Source organism: Saccostrea cucullata, unplaced genomic scaffold (genome assembly GCF_032062105.1).
Source record: "Saccostrea cucullata isolate Sc308-1 unplaced genomic scaffold, CSIRO_AGI_Scuc_v1 ctg7308, whole genome shotgun sequence".
Lineage (NCBI taxonomy): Eukaryota > Metazoa > Mollusca > Bivalvia > Ostreida > Ostreidae > Saccostrea > Saccostrea cuccullata.
In genome coordinates, this window is record NW_026928219.1 from 21,549 (window position 1) to 28,900 (window position 7,352).

The window sequence follows — 7,352 nt, forward strand, 5'->3', positions numbered from 1 at the left end:
CTTGTAGATCTGTTGAAGTATGATCTTAAAGATGATAGACTATATATTCTGACTAATTGTATTTACTGTTAGAGAAGAATAAAAATGGTAAAAATGTGTTATTAGACTGAGCTTGGACTGAAAACTTGGGTGCAGTTTTTGCTAGACTGGAGCATAATTGAAGGATATTTGTTTATAGAAGTGCACATTCTGTCAAATCTATATTAATGGTTGAATTTCCTGAAAGAACACAGACCATGTTTAGCAAAATTCGGCCTAATGTCAAAATATGAAAATATCACAATTTAGAGACCTTTGAAGAACTTGTCTTCAACCCTGTTTTCTTATTTTTCACATATATGATGGGGAAAATGCTCATTTTGAAGTTTGTATTAAAGGAGTATAACAAGTGATGACGCTTAATTTTATTACGCTGTGGAGGGGTGCTATAAGACGTCAACTTATAAACAAATGATACAGTGTTTATTGAACTAAGTCTTAATTTTAAAACAGTTTTTTTTTTATTCTGAAAATGAAATGGGGAAGGCAAACAAATGAAATAATTGTATTTTTAACATATGCGGCGCACCATACATGTAGTTAAAAATCAATCGGCCATAGTGACACAGTTCTGAATGTTGACAAACCCGCTCACGGCTCGGGGAGATTGCAGAGGACTTCTTCATCGCATTTAATTGTTACGTAAGTAATATTTAACATGCCTTTGTTGTTTGTTATCATCTTTTGTGAAATATCTTCAGAATAAGCTACAAACCTTTTTGTTAAAAATTGACTGAAGACAAGCCACACGTGCAGCACATGTACAATGTATTGCGTCAGTAGCCCTCACTTAAAAAGGCGCAGGTTGAAAAAGCAAAAAACACAGTAGATCGTATGTTACCAGAGGATTTTTATTATGATTCGTTAAATATGAACATGAATAACCATGCCGAATAGAAGATTTTAAAATGTCATAAACCTTGTTAACTGTGTCATATCAGCTGTTCGTTAGAATCAGCTGTTCCTGGTGATGCTATCTTGTCAAGTATATTTTTACAGAAATGTTCACATACAATCAAGCTGCTACATTTTCTATAGTACATGTTTATTTGTTATTTCTGTTGCATGTACCACTTGCTAGCTAAATCATGTAAATTGGTACATGTAAATAATTAATAAGCAGATGTACCAAGGTACAATGTAGATAACTATAATGATTGACAAAGGTCTAGACATTAAACATGTAAACAACTGTGTGTATATAATGAAAGAAGAAGCAATTAGAGTACTTAAACTGTTCATCTGACAAGAACAAAAATGACAGGGTCAAGCTAAATAGTCATTTGCTCAAATTAATACTGAAACAATTTAAACACTGAGTAATGATGGTATCATACTTTTTAAAATTTTTAAACAAGCAGTAAGATAAACATGATAAAAGAAAAATCGAACACAGTATGTAAAACATTGTGATTAACAGTGTCAAATAAGACTCAAACTGACAACAAGAAATAACATTTACAATGTTCAATAAGGTAAACCCAAAAAGTAAAACTGAACTCTGTATAATAAGCCAGACTCATTGTACACAATGTATTCAGAAATTAAATTAAATTAAAATCTTGATGCATATTCAAGATTAATTGATACAAGGGGGAACTCTTAAATGTCGAGTACAATATATACTTGAAAGCATTCACCTCGACGTTGATGTAGGGAAAGGGCTAAAATAGGTTGAGCCTGCTGCCCAATTCTATTTACTTAACATTGTGAATAAACTATTGTTTATTAAATTAAATACTTAAAAACAAGAATTCTGCATGTACATTTTAAATAATTATCATGTTTTCAGTCATTTTGTTCAAATAAAAAATATGTATAATTTAAGATTCTTGTAAAGTCACTTGAAGTTTCACTGTTTCAAGTCAGGAAATTATTTTTACAGTATTTTCAATATATTTTAAATGTATATAGTCTATTGAAAAAAAAATCATGTTTGTTTATTTCTGATTTTAACATATACCTTATTACAATAATGACATTTGTAATTGTTTGGAATAACATGTAGATATAAGATTTTGATATCAATTGAAATATAATTTGAGTATATATTGATATTTTTAGGACAATTGACTTTCACAGTTAGACGAATGGCTTACTCCTCTATGACACTGTCATCGCTGTCATCTGATTCATCGATGATAGTAGCATCTGTGACAAACTCAGACCAGTCCTGGACACCAGAGATGGCTTCCTTGTCATGCCGCCCTATCGCAAGGAACCAAACTACAGCCGCCACATGGGAACAGACCCCAACCACTCTGGCACCCGCTCGACACCTACAGTACCAGGCAATTATCTCAGACTCTGAAAACTGTATCCAAAGGAGATACTGCCTGGAAGAAATGTGACGGCTTTGAAGCTTAACCCTAAGAAGCCCATTGAATTCCCTATGAATCAGGATATCCACATCCCCCTCCAGATACTCTTGAATATAACTGGGAGATAATTTGAGTTGATACACTCCACATGTCAAGTTTCGGATTTCTTCTTCACTTAGCTTAGGGAATTCAAAAGAATCAGATGCTATTTCCCAGTTCACGGACCTTTTATCCAGAGAATTTTCCTCGACAAATGTCTTTAGAGAGTTAACTTTTGTGGACAAGTACCTCATTTTAGCAGCAAGTGCCAGATCATCATCATCATTCCCAGTAGACAGAGGCTTGAGGTATCTGTTGGAGATGGCGCATACAATTCTGACATAATCACTGATGAATGGCACTTGGTTTGTGGGAAGCACATGGGAAAGGTATTTCCATCTCTTGATTCTAGCATTAGCTGCCTCAACCACCCAATGAATCTGTAAAGCGAAGAATGTGCAATATTGAGAAGATGATATGAAATATATTTTAATCTAAAATAAGATACAGAGTAACATGCAATGGAAAACAAACCAATGTCAAAAGTTTTCCGTTAGTCAATGTATAAGCTTTTTTTTTTTAAAAAAAAAAAAAAAGACATACATGTACATTATAATGTTTTCATTGTTTAAAGCTTATAGATAACTTTGTTTTCTGTTTTAGAAATGGTACTTTAAAGATAGAAGAACAAACCTTGGTAACAAGACGAGAAGCACTGGCATCTGAGGTGGTCATCTGCTTCTGCCCTCTACTCAGGAGGCGTGGCATCTCGGCTCTAATTCCCATCTCATCCAGAACGTCCAATGAATCCCTAAAACCTCTGTCCACTATGAAAACATCATCTTCCTGAAACCAGTCCTTCAGATCTTCCACATTCGTATGAAGCATATGATTGAGGATGGTGGCATCATTATTTCTGGCGAGGTATGGTCCAAGAACTGTCAAGAAATAGCCATCTGTAGATGTGACAACCATGGGTTTAACAAGGGGCCTGCCTTTATGTAAACTGTAAGATTTTCTCTGAAAGTTGAAGTTGTTACTTTTCTGGATGTAAATATAAGTTCCATCAAAAACAGCAATAGCTTTCTTCTCTGTAAAATCTCCAAAAAGTTCCTGTGCCAGCGGTCTTGTATGATTCTCGATAAAATCTTCTCTGCTAATATGATGAAGACCAATGAAATGAGGTACAAATGACTTTATTAGAGCTGCCCGAACTGATCGTATTGCTCTGTAAAGGGAGGACTTGGAGATTCCAAAGATGGTGGCAAGAAGTTGGTTTGACATGCCTGACCTCAGTTTCAGGAGAAATATGCCAAGAGACATCCTGGTGCCACGGTTCTGTGTATTTCGAATGTCATTTGAAATAAAAGAATGGAGGTCTTCAAAATTTTCTTTGGACATGCCGGTCAATGTTGTGTAATCTGCAGTGTTCAGTGCTTGATGGTTCAAAAGAAAATCTGCTCGTTGAATTTTGAATGGCATAATTTCTAATTTTCTGGATGAGTTCAAGAATTGTTGTTCTGTTGACAAGTGTTGATTCCAAAGTGTGCAAATTGTCAAGAGCACCAGGCCTGAATTCCCCATCTTCAACATGAGATGGACAGCATCTGCTTCCAGATGGAATAATAACTTCTTTCTGCAGGAAAGCTGTAAATCTAGCAGAAGAGGTAACAACAACAAGCTTGGATCCTGGGCGCTTGCAAATGAAACAGTAAGCATGAGATGAAGGCGTTCTATGAATTGGTAACGATATGGAAGGTGGACTGGATATTCCTGATGATGATGGATTTGCAAGTGTTTGTGGAGGCTGTGATACAGGAAGTGGCCCAGATTTCTTTTGACATTTTTGTTGGTTACCATGGTATAGATGTCTGCACTTCGTACACAGAATGTCATTACTGTTCGCTTCAACAAGAAAGTTCTTGCGGAGAAAACGACGAATAGCTGAAGATTCACATTTTTTCCTGTCCTTTGGTTTTGTTCGCTTCTTACATAGAATGCATGGGAAAGACTTTCCAATTTCTGTTATTTTCTTTTCTTGATTCATTTTTTCATTTCTAAAAAAGAAAACATAAATTCTATTAACTAAGAAAAACATTATTTTTTTTTTTTTAATTTTGACACTGAAAAAATATAATTATATTTTAGCAATTAGGTCAGAGAAATGTAGTGAAAGTGAAATAGCATGTGACTGTTTGTTACTGAATATGTCAAAGATTCATGGATTTTGTTTGATAAAGAATTTCATAATATCCATATATAAATAGGATTTTGATTAGGAGAAATATATACTTAAAAATGATTTGAACATATATATTTTCTGCATATCATTAAAACTTATTCAACATATTATATTTAGAAAAAAAAAATTACAAGTTGTGGGGGGGGGGGGGGGATTCTTATTTTAATTAAAAAAAAAAATGAATTCCCCACAGAGGAATCGAACCCGGATCGCACGCTTTCCAGGCGGACGCGCTACGCTGTTGCTACGGATGCCATCTGGCGAGAGGTGTTTATATGTTTAATAGTAGAATAATTTGAATGTAACAAACTGATATTTGTGGTTTTTGGTAATAAATGACCCAAGAATATTAATTGTGTGTTATTTTATTTGATTTATTCCCTGTCATATTTTTTGTTTACATTACATACCTAGAAATATTGTATATGTGTTATATTTACAAGGATCTGATAGGGTTTCGTAGTTTTATAGATCTGCCGTCTGCATGCGACCTAGGCTAGGGTTAAGATCGATTTATTTGCGGTTCATTATTTTTAACTAAAGTGTAAACCATAAGAAGAAAATTAAGTTATAATTTTCAGCGCATTAAAGCGTGCAAAATACATGAAAGTGTACTTTTTTCTGTGTTTACAATGAATCGCCAGTCTGCAGACGATACATTTTTAGCTAAAGTCTACCTGTGAAGAAAAAAATGTCTTTGATCTTTCAATTCGATATTAAAAAAAAAAAAATAAAATTACTTACCTCCAATAGAATTCTCTTTTTTTTCTTTCTGGAGGACATAATTTTTTGAAGACTTAGTGTATAATTAATTACCGTCAAACTTCTGATTTATTTGTTTACGTATGTAAATGAGCTTAATTAATATTACAAGTCTCTTGAAGTGAGCAAACGCGCCCGATCAAATTAAAAAAATAATTAATAAAAGCACAAAGTGGTTTTAATTTCAGCTGATTTTTTTTTAATATCTTGTTTGCACTTAGCTATTTTATTTTTATTTTTAAAGCAGCACAACTCTTGAAATAAATGAAATCTTCACGAAAATAAATAATTTCGGATTGCTCCTTGCTTTTGTTCAAAGTTGATTTTCATCAACAGCGCACCCTCTGATCTAAAAAATCTATCTACAGCTTTGTTTCTTTATTAAAGTGATTTAATGGAATGTTGTTACATTTTAGATCAGAGGTTGCGCTGTATGTGAAAAACATGACTAAAATAGAAAAAGTAGAGAATTTCTGCAAAAAACCCGTCCATTATCGGTTTTGTCTCTTATTCAAATCAACAAGCTGACGTTTTGGCGGAAAAATTTTGGTTTGTTGGGATAGTATCAACAGTGGATTAACCCTTGATAATAATTTTATTTCTATTCATTCTACTTTGAAAATTGAGAAATCACAGGGCCAATATGACGAAACATGGTCTTTGTTCTTTGAATCGATGTCCCTATGCCTTCTTTGTAAATAGAACAGTGTAAATAATGCAACATCTAGAAGATACATCTTCATATTTATTATTCATAATGTTTTGGTGTTCCACTACCAATTTTTTAAAACTAGATGCTGTCATGAGACAGTAATACCCGCACTAAGGTGTTTGCCTCTAAAAACACACTCCTTCATTATGGGCTTTCCAAGGAAAAAATCAAAATAATTCTATAATTATCACCCTACGTGTATTCGTCAAATTGAGCATAAAATTTTCAGGTGACCATGTTTTCTCTGAGCCTCATATATGTATTTTGGATACTTAACTCATTACCAGTCTGAAATAACAAAATTTAATTAATGAAGTAAATTACTTAATTAGATTCTGATAAATACTTTAAATTGCCGATAAATTGACACTTTTTAAATTTACTTTCTCAACGACATGAAATATTATTTTAGTATGAATTTATTAAAATGTGCAAACTGTTTTTAATATTTGGTCAGGAAAAAGAATCATTGAAAATATAACCCAATTAATTTGTCAATGCCTATTTCCCCCCCCCCTCCCCCCTTCCCACCAACACACACACACAGCCTCTCTCTCACACATTTTTTTTAGATAGACCTAGATGGCAAAGTTATGTTAAAACATCGTTCATTAAGATAGTTTGAAATTTGTTCTTGTACTTAACTAAACAGCTTTACGTGTGAACATTTTTATGAAAATTTCTCCATTTACATTGGGGTTGCGTCACCCATTATCATATTTTTAGATATCACCACTCGGCACACATTGGCCGATTCACACTTCATCTAATGAAGGCGACGGAATCAGCAAAGGTTTGCCGAATGAGATTAGCACATGTATGCTGACGGTGCAGTGTAGTCAGTTAAAATCATTTCAATTTTGTGTTTTAATTGGATTATATGGATTATATTTCATGAAGCTGACAAGACCTATGACATTCGGTAAGTACAAGATTTAGTATAGGTTGCATAAAAATAAATAAATGTAAATGGTTAGGTTGAAGTTCAAAAAGGGTCAAAAATCATCGCATGCCACGGTCGCCTTTCTCATTGTCAAGTTACCTCCCGTTGCGGACGTGACAATCAGTATATAGAGGCTCAGATCCAGAATTCTTTTTTTCGAAAAGGGGGGGGGGGGTTCACATCTCAGTCAAAAAAAAAGTCCAGCCCAAGATTTCCTGAGAAGGAAATAAAAAAATAAAAACAATGATGGTGGAGTCCATGTTTTCTAAGGGGGAGGATGTCCAAAGTCATTTT

The 7,352-nt window shown here is 33.8% G+C and overlaps 1 pseudogene; it reads right to left on the minus strand.

The window, feature by feature from the left end:
• Window positions 1–2,134: 2,134 nt before the first annotated feature.
• Window positions 2,135–4,449, minus strand: LOC134276800 (uncharacterized; annotated as a pseudogene).
• Between the last annotated feature and the right edge of the window lie 2,903 nt (window positions 4,450–7,352).